Source organism: Monodelphis domestica, chromosome 5, assembly GCF_027887165.1.
Source record: "Monodelphis domestica isolate mMonDom1 chromosome 5, mMonDom1.pri, whole genome shotgun sequence".
In the NCBI taxonomy this organism is placed as follows: domain Eukaryota; kingdom Metazoa; phylum Chordata; class Mammalia; order Didelphimorphia; family Didelphidae; genus Monodelphis; species Monodelphis domestica.
The window spans coordinates 208408966-208425624 of NC_077231.1; the positions used below are offsets into that span (position 1 = coordinate 208408966).

General features: G+C 39.7%; 1 pseudogene; it reads left to right on the forward strand.

The window, feature by feature from the left end:
• The first annotated feature begins 7911 nt into the window (after window positions 1-7911).
• LOC100618827 (U2 snRNP-associated SURP motif-containing protein-like) lies at window positions 7912-11828 on the forward strand (annotated as a pseudogene).
• Window positions 11829-16659: the final 4831 nt, after the last annotated feature.

Sequence of the window (16659 nt, forward strand, 5' to 3'; positions counted from 1 at the left end):
GAACCAATACATAGTATTGACTCTAAGATGAAAGGTAAGGGATTTTTTTTTTAAGATTGGAAAGGAGGAAAGGGGTTCAAGTGCCTAACAGAGTATTTTCTATTTGATCCTTGGGGAAAGAAGAAGCTCCTTGTTTACTGAGTAGGGAAGTGGCATGGTCAGGGCACACTTTAGGATGGCAGCAGAATGGAAAATGGACTGGAGTGGGCAGAGACTTAAGGGAGACCAGATGTCCAGGGATGAGGGTCTGTACCAGAGCAGGAGCTGTGTGAGGGGGAAGAAGGGGAAGTCGATGGGAGACGTTGTAAAGGCAGAAATGCCAAGATGTCAACAGATTAGATATGTGAATTGCAGGTGAGCATTCAAGAGTGACACCAGACTTGTGACCCAGCCAATGGAGAGGATGGAGGTGAGTTCAATGGGGGCGGGGGATCGGGAGAAAAATAATTCTGATTTGGCCATGCTGAATTTGAGATGCCTCTGAATGTCCAATCTGAGAAATCCACCAAAAAGATGTCCAAAAGATGTCGTGGCATGAGAGTGGAGCTCCGAAGAGAGATTGAGGCTGGATAAACCAGGCAACACATCAGGGATTTCCCTGCGTGGAAATTAGTGAACCTGTGGGAACGGATAAGATCAGCAAGGGAGTAAAGGGCTCAGAGCAGGGGCAGCTGTGGTTAGAGGGCAGGCTGCACCTTGGGTGAGGAGCCTCAGGAAGGAGAGAAGAATCAGAAGAGAGCCACGTCACAGACACCCCAGAGAAGAGCTGGTCTCCAGGAGAAAGAGGTCAACAGTTCTAGAGGCTGAAGAGAGACGAAGAAGGGTGAAGAGTCCGAAAAAACTGTTCGATTTGGTGATTAAGAAACCACTCAGTAACTTGAGAGGGCTCAGTTTCAGTTGATTGATGAAGGCAGAAGCAGAGAATTTAGAAGAAAGGAGAGGAAATGGAGTCGGCCAGGGTAGAGAGCAAGCTCAGAAATTTTAACTGAGGAGCTCCCTAGGGTGGTAGCTAGCAGGGATGGTCCCATTTACAAAGCACTTAGCTAGAAAAGCCAGGTCAGTGAAGGACCTTGTTAGCCTCTCATTCTGGAAGAGGAAAGTTGTGGCATGAATGGGGTAGCATGACAGGAAGGCTGAGGGGCAAACAAGAGAATGTGGCAATGAGGCACTCACTGGGGAAGCCTCAACTGACTTTGGGAAAAAGCAGAAACAGAACCCTTCCACCTCCTCATCCCCTTGAGAAGAAAAAAAGAGCAAATATACATAGTCAAGCAAAACAAATTCTCAAGCCCGCCACGTCCAAAACTGTTGGCTTGAGTTCATCACAACTCTGCCAAGGTGGGCAGCTTCTCCATCTTCTGTCCTGGTTGGTCCTTGTGTTGATGGGAGTTTTTAAGTCATTCACAGTTCTTTGTTTTCCTATTGTTGTTTCCTAGAGCCTTCCCAGTTCCAAGATCACTCCTCCCTCCAGTATTCCACACTTCCTCTGACTGTTTATTATTACCAGATACAAAGGCTAACTAACACCCAAGAATCAGGCTAGAAGATAGTTTTTTCAAACAGATAGGATGCCATGTCATGGATTTGGACACTTTAGTACCTCAAAATAACCTTTGAATGGAGAACATCTGCAAGAGTTTGGAATTTGTTTTTCTGAATACTTGATGATGCTTACTATGGTTAGAAATGCTAATTCTGTAGCATTGCTCAACGTTACCTAACAAACATGAGTTATACTCATCTTGAATAGTGTCAATCTGAATTGAAAATGTTCCAGCTAGCTCATCATCATTGGCAATGTTCTTAATTAACTTGCTGGTATTGCTGCTCTTTTGGCAAGGAGCATTTCTGGCTTTCTGTTTTCATTTTCTTTGTTTCTTTCCTTTTCTTTGTTTCTCTCTTTTTTCCTTCCATCCTTCCTTCTTTCTCTCTTTCTTTCTTTCTTTTTTGGGTCATGCTAAGAATGTTCCTCTGTATTTTCTGTTCCTTTATCATTATGGGAAGCCTAAATGTATATGCACAAGATCCAGAATAAGGGAGTGTCTCCCCTTACTGGTGGCTTTCTGCAGTTTCTAGCTCCCACATCTACTTCTTTACGATGTATAAGTTGTTTTTGTACAAATTATGCTAGTTCTGATCACTTCATTCTGTCTCTGTTCATGTAAGTCTTCTGAGATTTCTCTGAAAATTTCTCTCCCTTTCCCAATTTCTTCTGGTTGCAATCATAGTCTATTACTTTCATGTACCATAATCTACCTGCTCCACCATTTCCCAACTGATGGGATACCTCCTTAGCCTTCAGTTCTTTACTACAACAAAGCTGCTTTAAACATTTTTGAGCCTATGGATCCTTTTCTTCTTGCTTTGATCTTTTTTGTGGGGTAAGGCATGGTGATGGTAACTCTGGGTCAATAGGTATGCCTAGTTTGGTGGTCCAAATTGCTTTCCAGAATGGTCAGAGCATTTTATAACTCCATTGCCCATGCATTACTGATCCCCTTTCTTTTCTGCAGCCATGCCAATAATCAGTTCTTTCATTTTAGTCATCTTTGCCAATTTGATCAGCATCAAATGGAACCTCAGACTTGTTTTAAATTACATTTCTCTAATTATTAATGATATGAAGCATTTTTCCCCATGTAATTGTTGATGGCTTAGATTTCTTCATTTGAGAACTGCCAGTTCATATCCTTTGACAATTTATTAAAAAATGGTTCTGTCCCTGACGTACCTCCCCAGCCTCCAAATCCCAATCTAACAATGCCCAAGCCACAAGAGCTTCCAGGCTGTCTTTCTAGCTGATGTTCCTTAAACTCCTTGTTCTACCATAATAGAAAGTGGCTGGAAGTCTTGAAAAATGAAAAAAATGATGGCAGAGAACAGATGCATGCAAAGCACTGTGCTAACCGTAAAGCATGATAAAAATAGCAGTCATTATTGTGATTACAAGTGATCAATGGACGGGTTAGCTTAATTAGTGAGAGCACTGCTTAAGAAGCCAAGTCCACAGATTTCACTTCTGCTCGTGCCCGTTAATTCCCCTCTTGTTCTCTAGTCACCTTTCTAGCAGACATGCCAAAAATGAGAACGTGAGATAGTTCAATGCAAAACCACAACCACAACTAAAACAGACACTCCAAAGTAATGACACCTTCCTTTGGGCCATTAAAACAATGGTGAGCTAGGAATGATCATTATCAAAAAGACATTGATCTTCTGATGAAACGGGATCCACTTCCTCAAGGGTAATACTAATAAACAGCAGATTAGATGTAGTATAAAGTCTGCAGTTTTTAGCACAAGTCCACATTTTAGTTTAGAGAAGGACAGGAATGGAAATGACAGTTAATGGAAAACAGAAAATGACAAAGATGGGGAGAAACGTGCCTCTCTGCTAATAGAAGGGAAAGTGAAGATGATTTAAAGATCAAAGTAGAAGAAAGAATAACTATAAAGAAAAACTTTAAAAATATAGAGATTACATCTGTAATGTTCCTATCCAGGGAACTGAGAATATCTTTCCGGGGGGGTGGGGGAGCATCATTTATGATGAGAAGCTGCAGAGTATAGCACAGTAGAGAGGATCCTCCTTGTTCTCAAGAAGACTAAGGTTCAAGCCCTGCAGCCATGGGGGATCACTTAACATTAGTGCTCCCATCACCTTTCTGATTCTAAGTAAGAGATGAATTGCCCAACTGACATTAATTGAAAAAATTTCAGAGAATCCCTGAGATAGATGAAATCATAAATGTTGATGAAATAAAAATACTCAAAATGCTCATTTACCTGTATTTTAGGGGAGGTGGTGGATAGCTGAGGATAAGGAGTGGGGAAATGAAATCATCCCCAACCTCAAGGTGCTTCCATTCTCCTGCAGGAGACAGCACGGGCCAGAAGCAGTCCCTGACTAGAGTTCTGGGCATTCCGATTCCGCCTCGGATACTCACCTGGGAAATTCACATCCCCTCTGTCAGCCTTGGTTTCCTCATCTATAAAATGTGGGTCATACAAGCACCTACATCACAGGATGGTGATGAGGGTCAAATTCAAATATATACAAAAGCACTTTTTTACCAACCTTAAAGTTAAACACAAATGCTCACCAAGCCTACCACCACCACCACCACTACTGCTACGTTTGGTCCATCCTCCTCTGGAGGCAGGACGCCTTTCTCTGCCCAGAGAAACAACTTGCTAGCTACCCAAATTGTCTGGACACACCAGCCTTCAAGAAAGAGTTTCCAGAGTCTTCATCACAACTGCTCATCACTGTGTATTCAAGGGCAGCTGAGTGGTGCAGGGGATAGAGCCGCTGGACCTGAAGTCAGGGAGACTCACCTTCCTGGGTTCAAATCTGGCCTCAGATACCTCCTAAGTTGTGTGACCCTGGACAAGTCACCTAACCCCCACTGGCTAGCCATTATCCCTCTCCTGCCTTGGACCTAGGGGAGGGTTGAACAGAAAAGGAAGGGAGGTATAAATGGGGTGTTTCAGGTCCTCTACATGCCCTCATGCCCTACTATGGAGTGCAGAAGGGGGGATATACATGGAGGCTGGGGTCAGGCTGTGAAGACCAGTCTGTGCTGGACGATGAGGTGTATATTTGACCAGAGAGGCCATAAGGAGCCTGGGGGCTAAGAAGGGCTGGAAGAGCCTGGTGGATCTGGGATTTAATAATGTCCTTTTGGCAGCCACATGTGTGGCAAATGGAAGAGAACAAAGAAAGGTTCAGGAGGCACCAAGAAAAGGATGTCATTTTCATTTCCATCCCTTCAACAGCAGTTGAAGTGCCCAGGGACACGTCACTCCACTAAGTCCCTACCAGTCAGGAGTCTAGAATTTAATGGGTAACTGTCTACACAAAAGGGAAAAACCACAGGTTCAGATTCTCCCTCTTATCTGCATTTTGTGACCTGACACAAGTCACAACTTCTGAGGGCCTCAGTTTCCTCACCTGTAAAATCAGGGATTGGACTAGAGGCCCCAGAGGCCCCTTTTTTACTTAAAATTTACAAGTCTAAAATCCTGTATGAGAGACTTTAAGAGAGAAATATGTCTAAATTTCAGGGAAATGCCAGAGCTACTAACCATATGCAAGAACAAAAGCCATTTGCAAAAATTGTTTTAAGGATAATTATTTAAAATTTTCATTTTGGTGGTTTGATGCTCTCCAGAATCCAGAGAGCTGACATTCCTCCAGGAAAGTGTTTAATATCAGAATTTACATTTTGGAAAGCCCTCAGGCAGATGGTCCTTTGGGAGGGAAACTGGTAGTTCCACACTCAGAAAGGCTGAACACACTCCAGTATGTTCCATAATCTTGTGAACACTTGTATAAATCCTTCCTGGCTGGTATCTGAGAGAAGGAATTGGCCAATAGTCCTGCCATTCCTGCCATTTTGCTTTTCCCTTCCCTCTCAGAGATCAGTGTGGAACCAGTCCAGGTTGAAATTTCCCTGAAATGACCTGGGAAAATAATTTAACTGGAAGACAAGGGAACACTGCAATGCATTGCATTTTTATTTTTTTTTAATTACTATGAAAGATATTTTAGCTTGCATTCAAAATGCAAAAATTGAGCCAACTAGTCTAAAGCTTACCTGTCAACCTCATGGCTTAGCTTTCACAGCTGCAATTCGAACACTAGGCTAATCAGGGAAGGAAAATGTATGAGGCCTGGGATAGGATTTTTGTGGATGCTGAATCAACAGCTATCCAGTGTCATGACTGGCAACTTCCTGTTTCACAAGGATTGCTGGGAACCAGATTTCATCATCCCCAAACTTGACCCAAACTTGACCCTTTTTATTGTGGTTTGCCCACATCACCAGCACTTCATTCTCAACTTCTTCTCTAAGTCTGGAAACTAGCATGGACCTAGGCATTCAATTAGGGAAACTTGAGACTTTGCTGAACTTGGGAAAAATTGGATCTTTAGATTCTATTTTTAAAAGACAAGAATAAACAAGCATCTCCCTTGTCCCCAAAACAAAGGAAATAAAGTGAAATGATTGATTCCTAAGGTTAAATTATTCCATGAAAACATCATGGCCTTTCTAAATCCTTCTGTTTTTTTCAAATACTCCAAGGCTAGGGCCTAAAAATTTTCAGGTGCAATTATAAGATTGCAGTGGGATTTGATCTCTACTTTATTTTTGATTTTATTTGATTATTTATCTTGAAGCAGATTTTTTTCTGAAGATTGACCAAATAGTATATTATTCTCGTCATTCTGGGACCTGAGTTTTCAATCCTGACTCTGCCATTACTTTCCTATGATTCCAGAAAAATTACTTCATCTGTTATCTGTCCTATTTCTTGTCCCTACCATACTTAACCTACAGGGATAAATCTCTCATTTGACTTTGATGTGGCTTTATTTCCAAAAAAATATTGGAATGAAACTAGTCTTAACATGAGGATATAAGAAGTCTTTAGAAGTGGAAGAAAGGAAGGAAGTGAGATCTAGATGTGAGAGAAGCATAAGGTATGTAACCTTCAAATTTCTTAGACTTATGAATGTTGGAAATTTCCCCATTGGGAAATTTCATACTTGAAAAAATCTCCTACTGATAGTAAGAACTCTATTGGAATATGAAACTCCTTGGCATGGGAGGATCCTTCTCCCTACTTAAGACTACTTTAGGACAGAAACCTTTTGCTAAGCAATGGAAAGGGCTTTGACCTATGCTTAAGCATAGAACAGGAAGTTCTTTGACTCATGATTGATTTTAGAATTGATACAATAGAGATACTTGGAATGACAGAACCAGGTCTTGGAAACTACAATCTCCACCCTACTCAGAGTAACAGGATTTAGGAAGGGCTGCAGCAAAGATCAAGATTTAATTATTTGAGAATATGACCTTCAACAGACATGTGCAAAGGGGGCAGACCTCTGGGTGGTCCTGGGTTACACTAGAGCCACCATTGGCAGAGGGGAGACATCGACAGTGATTGGTAGATGTGAGAACAGAGGGGAGGGAACTTAGATGGTTGGCTTGAAAGAGAGCGGGGTCTGAAGCTCGGGAGGGAGGAGGAGGTTTTGCTCTGAGGAGGTTGCTCTGAAGGAGGACTGAGGAGGTGGCTCTGAAGGAGGACTGAGGAGGTTGCTCTGAAGGAGGACTGAGGAGGTGGCTCTGAAGGAGGACTGAGGTTTTTGCTCTGGAGGAGGTTTTGCTCTGGGGAGAGAGGAGAGGAGAGGAGGATGCTCTGAAGAAGGTCTGAGAGGAGAGAGGTCCTGGAGAGAGAGTTCCGGGAGAGATCTTGAAGGAGGCAGTGAAAGGATAACTCAGGAGGAGTCAGGAGGAGAATTCTCTGAAAACATTTCTTGAAAGAAGGCTCTCTTGAAGGTGGAGCCTGAGGTTGGCATGAGAAGCCTTACCTAGAGAGATCTTGGGTGAATGATAAAACCAACTGTATTCTTATTCCTTTCTTACTTTCTCTCTTTTTCTATTGATTAATCAGTGTATTATAAATTAAATTTCTCTATAAAACCCAGTTGGCTTGGGCATATTCATAAATTGGGAATATATTCCCTGGTGACCATCTTATATTTATATAAACCCAAGACACAGTAGAAACATATTTCAGCGGTCATAATTGTTATATATATTTATCTTGCTCAAACATTTTAATTATCACAGTTTATGGCTCCCACTCTCTTATCTACAACTATTTAACGCTCAAAACTATTTTAAATCTAACAGGTAGTAGAAAGACCAAGAGGGATATGATATCACTGAGCCATAAGAAATGGCAGAAGGGATGAACACAGAGAAACCTGTGAGGACTTGTACACATGGATGGAAGAGTAAAGTGAGCAGAACCAGAATAATTTATATAATGACCTCATTGTAATAAAGGAAAACAACTTTGAAAGACTGACGAACTCTGACTCAATGAGCCATCATGGCTATGGAGACTAAGGATGAAACATGCTTCCCACTACTTGTCAAAAGGTGATGGACCATAGAATCAGAATGAGGAAAACACTTTTAGAAAAGACCAATGTGTAAATCTGTTCACTTGTCTATACGTAGTTGTTAAAAGGGAAAGTTTTCAATTATTTAGGGTGAGTGGGTGGAATTATGGTGGGGAATGACACTGATGCTTTAAAAAAAGGAAAAGATTGTTCATGAAACATTTTTAAAAAAATACACAGCAGAAAACAGAAGGAAGTGCAGATGGGAACACAGATAAGCAGGACAATGTTGGTACTAGTACATTAAATTTAATAGCTTGTAACCCTGCATTGCCATGGAGATGAGACATATTCAAACAGATGTTATTCAAAGTCCACCAGTTAGTGACATTTTGATTCAGAGACTCTTGGGGCTGTTTAGTCATTTCTGGGAAAATTTTAAAGAAGAGCTGAGAGCTTATGTTCAAGTCAACAAACTGGTCTCCCATCTTGGGATCGTGTGTACAAACAAGATTGATTAAGCAGGCATTGAATATCTGGGCAGATGCCCCCAGTTATTCCCTTGTGAGAGTCTATACTAAACTATTGCTGTGGCTGCTGCATCACACAATTCACAATACTGTGATCAGTGGCCAGAACTGGGATTGATGGGAAAATGAGCACCATAGCAGGTGTGCTCAGCAAAGCAGTCCCAGAGGCAACCCCCCCCCCCTTCTGTTCCAGGAGTGGTAGGAATTCTCATTAATTACTCTAACTTGCTAGAATTTTGCCCTCTTGTGTGATTAATGATAGGGGTGCATGTATTCAATCTGGGAAGAATCAATGTGCAGAGAGACAGAAAGAAGTGTCCCACTTCAACGTGAGACACGGGAAGGTGTATTTCACTCCAGGTGCCCCAAATGGATGGGAGGCACATTGAGATAGTACTCCTAAACCAGCTCCACTTTTATATGGAGAGATTTTAAGCAGAAATCAATAACAATCAACAAGAAATCAATAACAATATCAATAATAATATGAATTAAAACCCTTAGATAAAAGAAAGGTAAACTGGAAGCAAGGGTGAGCCAAAGGACAGAGGGATGGGGACCCAATGACCAGAAATGCCTCCTGTGTTGGCACTCTTGGATCTTTTGCCAGGGTTTGCATGTGATCCTTACTGGACACAGGCTGGCCTTGCCCAGCTCTTCCTGGAGAACTTCACCTGAGAACTACTCTCATTTTCTGCAAGCCAATGAGACAAGTACCCTTACCATACTCAGTGGGAGCCTCATCCCAGAGCTTTGGTCAACAGTAAGACAATCCCAGCTAAATTAACAAGAGAATCCCCTCATATACTTTACAAAGTGAATCTAAGAGGTTTCATTTACAAACCTCTTTCTGGTCTTCATAGATGGAAATGTTCATATTAACTAGGGTTTGTCAAGTTCACAAGTTTAAAAAAAATTGGGGAAAAAATAAATTTTTTTAAAATTTAAAGATCTAACCCACAGATGAAGAAATGTTATGCCAAGAATTTGGGAGGGTTGGATCATTAGCCAGTGCCAAAATTATGTGGCCAAGAACAGATGATGAAAGAGCAAGAGAAAGGAATTGTAGTTTTGTGGCCCTTATGAATAGAAGAGATGCTGAGAGAGCTTTGAAAAATCTAAACAGAAGGATGATCATGTCCTCTGAAATGAAACTAGGGTGGGATCAAGCCATACCTATTCCACCACATCCAATATACATTCCACTTTCTATAATGGTACATACTCTCCCCTCCTCCACCATCTGGCTTGCCTTTCAATGCTCAGCCTAGAGAGAGATTAAAGAACCCCAATTCTCCAATGTTACCTCCACCTAAAAAGCAAGGAGGATTTTGAGAAGAAATTTGCTCATAATGATACATCAAATGATAGTTTGTTGTATGTGAAGGACCAATGTCTGAAGCCATGATCATGAATCGAGAAATCAACAATCCTATGTTCAGATTTTTATTTGAAATCCAGACTCCAGCACATTTTTACTACTGATGGAAGCTTTATTCAGTTTGACAGGGAGATGCTCCAACTAAGTGGAGAACAGATGATTTTCATATATTCAAAAATGGATCTTTTTGGAGACCACCACCATTAAATCCATACCTGCATGGGATGTCAGAAGAGCAAGAAACTGAAGCATTTGTTGAGGAACCTAGCAAGAAAGGAGCACTTAAGGAATGGCAGAGAGATAAATTAGAAGAAATCTTACGTGAACTAACTCCTCGAAAAAATATTGGTGATGCAATAGTTTTCTGCTAAAGCTGCTGAAGAAATTATGGATTTTATTACTGACTCACTGTCCATCTTGAAAACACCACTAGTTAAGATTGCCAGATTATATAATTATATAAATTGTATAATTGTTCAGCATAAGTTGCCAGTGCTTTGTATTGTAGAAAATTTTTTGAAACAAAGTTACATCAGGTATTTTCAGACCTCAATGCCACCTACTGTACAATTCAAGGCCACTTATAGTCTGAAAGCTTCAAGCAAAGAGTAATGGCCTGTTTCAGAACACAGGAAGACTGGGCAATTTATCCAGAAACATTTTTGATCAGATTATAAAATATATTTTTGGGACTTATAAATATTATTGAAGAAAAAGAAACAGAGAAAGTACCAGATGATCTTGATGATGCTCCCATTGAGAAAGAGCTGGATGGTGTACCTTTGGAAGATGTTGATAAAATTCCTATTGATGCCACTTCTATTGATAATCTTGATGGAGCCCCTTTAAGTCACTTGATGATGATCTCGATGGTGTGCCTTTGGATACCTCTGAAGATTCAAAAAGAATGAGCCCATTTTTAAAACAGCCCCATTCAAATGGGAAGCAGTAGGGGAATTGGAATTGGAAGCACAAGCGGTTACAGCATCTAAATGGAAGTTATTTGACCAGCATAAAGAATCAGAAGAAGAAAATAAAAATCAAGAAGAAAGTGAAGATGAGGAGGATACTCAGAGCTCCAAATCTGAAGAGCATCATTTGTATTCCAATCCAATCAAAGAAGAAATGACAGAGTCCGAGTCTTCTATTAAGTATTCTGAAATGAGTGAAGAAAAACAAGCTAAGCTTCAAGAAATAGAACTCAACATGATGAAGTTTCAGGATGAATTGTAATTTGGGAAAATAATGAAAAAACAAGGGCAGAGTTTTCAAGAACAGGTAGAACATTACAGAGACAAACTTCTACGAAAAGAGAAGGAATTAGAAAGGGAATGTGAGAGAGACAAGGATAAAGAGACATTGGAATCCTTATCCAAAAACAAGAAGGAAAAAGATGAATGCATGTCTATGAGAAAAGAAAGGAAAAGGCAACATCTTACATCCCCCAGTCCATCTCGGAGCAGGAATGGTAGGTGAGCAAAATCCCCATCTCCAAAATCAGAGTGATCAGAGAGGTCTCACAAAGAGAGTTCATATTCCAAGTCATCTCACAAAGATTGTCCTAGAGATGTTAGTAAAAAGGCCAAAAGATCACCATTTGGTTCAAGGACACCTAAAAGGTCTAGGTGATCGCAATCTAGGTCCCCTAAAAAAATCAGGGAAGAAATTCAGGTCTCAGTTACAATCTCTGCACAGATCTCACAAAAAGTCAGAGAAAAGCAGACACTGACCAAAAAAAATTACATTTTTTACAATGCTGTCGCTTACTGGAAATGGAATTTTGTTTCTGTGCCTGAACAGTCTTTAAAAAAAAAATTAAATGTAAGAGCATTCTTGAAATTTTTTTGTGTGAATGCATGTGTATACTCATTAGTAACTGCATCTGTAGACCTGTCATTGTTTTATATTGCACAAAAATATCTTCATTGTGGCTGCTTCTCAAAAGGAAATATTTTTTGTGTTTATGAATTTCATCAGAAATGTATGTAACTGATTTGCTGGCAGTAGTGATATTTTGCTCTAGGGTGTTGTGACCTAGCAAAAAAAACAAAACACACAGATGTTTTTCCTCCTTTTGTAGCTTTGACAATTTGAATTTGATTTCAAATAAAATCTCAATAAAAAAAAGATGTAAAGATCTCTGAATCAGGAACACAAAGATCTGTATGACTGTCTTCTGTTAAATCTATCTGGGACCTTGAGCAATTCGGTATCTTAAAAAACAAAGGAAATTACACTAGATGATTTCAAAGGTTGTTTCCTACTTGACACTTCATATTCCCAGTTGCTGTCGATGTCACACAAGATAGAATCCTAAAACTTCAGAGTTGAAATGAGCTTCAGCAAAAATCGAAGTGCGACATCTTAGTTCTACCTTCAAAACTGCTCATTTTCCCACCACTGCTTGAACACCACCCTCTGAGATACTTGTGAAAGTGAGGCACGCCAGGGAATAACTGGCTGGGAGAGTAAATGTTTCTAAACAATGTTTATTTCATGTATTTTAGTCTGGCAGAATGGTTATGGTACATCTGCTCATGTGTGTGGAGTTAGGGAGCACTCATAGAAGGGAATTGGAAACAAGCATCAGATCCCTCTCTCAGCTGAAAAATATCTTCCCCACAATCTCAGAGACTCATTTGAGTAAATAAGTTCTTATTTGGGGATAAAAATACTCCCAGAAGACCCCAAAGAGATAATAAGGAAAAAGACTTGTACAAGAATATTCATAGCTGCACTCTTTGTGGTGGCCAAAAATTGGAAAACGAGGGGATGCCCATCAATTGGGGAATGGCTGAACAAATTGTGGTATATGTTGGTGATGGAATACTATTGTGCTCAAAGGAATAATAAAGTGGAGGAATTCCATGGAGACTGGAACAACCTCCAGGAAGTGATGCAGAGTGAAAGGAGCAGAACCAGGAGAACATTGTACAGAGACTGATATATTGTGGTACAATCGAAGGTGATGGACTTCTCCATTAGTGTCAATGCAATGTCCCTGAACAATCTGCAGCGATCTAGGGGAAAAAAAACAACACTATCCACAAGCAGAGGACAAACTGTGGGAGAAAAACACCGAGGAAAAGCAACTGCTTGACTACAGGGGTGGAGGGGATATGACTGTGGAGAGACTCTAAATGAACACTCTAATGCAAATTCCAACAACAGGGAAATGGGTTCGAGTCAAGAACACATGTGATAACCAGTGGAATTGTGCGTCGGCTATGCGAGAGGGAAAGGCGGGGGGGGGGGGGGGGGGAGGGGAGGGAAGGAAAAGAAAATGATCTTTGTTTCCAGTGAATAATGTATGGAAATGACCAAATAAAATGTTTAAAATTAAAAAAAAATACTCCCAGAAGAGTGATAACTTTTAGCAAATTGTACTGTAGGATCAACTACTCTGATGAGATATGCCTAGGGGGAATGAACTCAGTAAACGGGCATTCTGATTGGGGGGAGAGAGGACAAGGACCAAGTGAGGTACTTGGAAGATGGCAGGCATTGGTGAAGTTAGGATATATTGACAGGAAGCATAAGAGGAAAAAGAAGAAAATGTGCCTCATCTGATGGGAGTTAGGGGAGAAGGCCAGTCCTCTCTCTTCAAGTGAAATGGTACAGTGGAAGCATGATGGATTTGAAGTCAAAGGCTCTGGCATTGAGTCTCAGCTTTGTCTGCCATGGAACCTTGGTGAGCCTCCAGTCCTCATTGGGTTCACCACCACCACCACCACCATAGCACCTCTCCTATGAGCTCCCAGGAATTGTACATAGTGCTATTCACATATTCGAGTTAGAAGAAACTCAGGAGATCTGGCTCAATCGCTTCATTCCATAGAAAGAAAACAGAGGTGCCAAAGAGGTTAGAGGAATTACCCAAAATCATACTAGGAGTAGCAGAGCCAGACCTCAAATTTGGTTCTAAGTACAATGCTTTTTCTTGCTATACACCACACTGAATTTCCTCATTTATGCAGAACTGTCACTATACTAGAAGTTCTCAAACTCTGGGGTCTCAAGATCCCTTTATACTTAAAACAAACAAAAAACACCTTACCTTATGGCTTAGACTCAAGTATTGGTTCCAAAGCAGAGAAGCAAGAAGGGCTAGGCAATGGAGTTAAATGACTTGGCCAGGTCACATAGTCAGAAGCATCTGAGGTCATATTTGAACCCCAGGACTTCAAATCTCTAGGCCTGGCTCTCACTAAGCTAACCTACCTGCCTCCCCTCCCTTCAGAGGCTTACAAACTATTGAGAATTCCCTACCCCAGAACATTTTTTTATTGTTTATAGTTATCAATATTTACCATATTAGAAGTTAAAAAATCATGGTTTATTACTATGGAAAGTTATGACTTCCTATATCCTTGAATTTCTGGTCTATCAGGATACCTGAAACACGCTCAGCTGGTGCATTCAGTGATGTGCTGGAGCCAGCTCAAACCAGTGGCCAATTGTTAAATTTTTAGTGTATTTATAGCTCAGAAATCAGTAAATGTTACAAAACCAAGGTTTGATATAGTATTATTCATCGTCTAGAATCTAGATTCTAAACTTAAGAGGTGATGGAGAAAATGTTAATTATGCAGATCAAACTTAAAAGTAAACTGTGGGATGTTTATTCTTTTCAGTGAGTCAGTAAAATCTTTACCAGCTCAGCCCTGACTGCACTACACAAATGCATGTGCTCTTGTATAGTATTTATTTTTTACCACACTTATGAATGCATTCCTTCTAAAAATCTATATATCTTGTTGCTTGTTTTTTGGTCTGAGAACACTCTTTTGAGGTACCCACTATCAACACATTTGCCAAACAGCTATTTAGACATACCTGGAACTTGTGGGTAAAAAAGGGACCCTGATCCACTCCTATTCCTACTTAAAATCACTGTCATTCTTAAAATGATCACTACCAAGGATTAATTCCCAGTGTAATCCTCTTACTTCCTAAATGGAAGTAAGCCAATGTTCAGTGGATTGACAACCAGGACGAGAGATGGGAAGTCCTAGATTCAAATCTGGCCTCAGACACTTCCTAGCTGTGTGACCCTGGGCAAGTCACTTTACCTCCCTTGCCTAACCCTCACTGCTCTTTTGCCTTGGAACTAATACCCAGTATTGATTCTAAGGTGGAAGGTAAGGGTTTAAAAAAAAATAAAGTTCAGAAGGTAGACACAGAAAAATGGGAGTTTTGTGACTACCATATTAAATATAATAGCTATTTCCTAAATGGTAACTGTTTCATTCCATTATGTAAAAAATCTTCATTTGTTGTTTGCAAAATTCCTAACAAAAAAATTTTTTAAATAGTGTCATACCTAAATTCAGTGTACACACCTAAAGCAATCTTGAGAGGCAACAAATACAGCTGAAAAGTATATAATGGTATAAGAACCTAACTTTACTTTGTGATATTAGTTATGAACATACGTGATCTTTCTCATGCATCTAGTAGGTCCCCATAGTTTGTGTGCACTGATTTAAGAATTAATATTAAGAAAGTTTTCTGGGTAGCCATTTTTCACATGCAGGGAAATCTGAAAAGTCCTCTCACACTTAAACATAGTTACAAATTTGTTTTTTGCTGTGTTACTTTTCAAGTGTTTTGTCTCCCATTGGATCATTAAAATAATATATGTAAACTGCTTTGCAAACCTTAAAGAATCATTATAAATGCAAGTCATTAATTGGATCACTAACATTTTGAAAACAGGAACCATATTTTTCCTTCAGCACATTCTACCAATTTCACTATGATTTACTGAAAATAGTATGTTTATAGTGACTATTAGCTAAGACACTACCCAAAACATTAATGAATATTGTTTTCAACTAGAGTTTGATATTGTACAAGCTGAAATGGTATTCCTTGGAGTGAAAGAAGCCAAAAAACATGGACATTAATTTGCAAGGCCTGTTCATACTAATTTCTATCTCAATATGGTCATGTGAAAGAACTTTTTTTCTTTTTAATATAGAATAAAAGGCACAGGCTTTTGGGGACATCTAGGCCAATGTGAAACTCATTCAGTACACTATACTAGGTATAGTCAGAAAATCTATTTCCTTCTTTCCCCTCTGACTTATGGTATGATTTGGTGTAAAAAAAGAAATTTATCCCTTTCTTAGTTTCCATCACGGTTTACCTGGAAATGCATGAGATTAGGATGTTTCACACTTACCTTACACTGTACGAAAATAAATTAAAAAAGCATGTGATGTATTTCATAAAAAGGAAAAGAGAGTGAGTATAAATATGAAATTCTTATGGGTGAAAGGATGGAGTTGAAAGATCAATTAACTGGAGTTCTACTAATCAATAATTCCCAACCAATTCCTTCATCTACCCAGTACTGTCGGAGTCTGATTAAAAGCAGATGTTATCGGTACAGAAAAACTCAAAATAGAAAAGACACACTGTAGAACCAGATGTACAAGGAATTTTTAAAAACATGTTATCGATTTTTATTTGAACAAAATTAATAATTGGCTAGTTGTTTCTTTTAAAAATGCCTATAATTTGAGCATCTATTAGCTAAGTCTCGGAAAATAGTTTTTTAAAATTATTCAGCCCCACGAAATCTCTATTCATCATGCACCCTGCTTCCCTTTAGAGATTATTGGTAAAGGAAGCTGTAGGAGGTAGAAAGGGTTAGTACAAACATATGCCTGCTAACAAACCATTTACCAATACAGATTCTTGTGAAGATTTCCATCTCTGGATCTACAATTCAAAACAGGTCATGGCCTAGTTATCATTAGGACTGCCCTAGATATTTGGGACAATGATTTTCCTGGTAGTTCTTAGAAATAAAATTC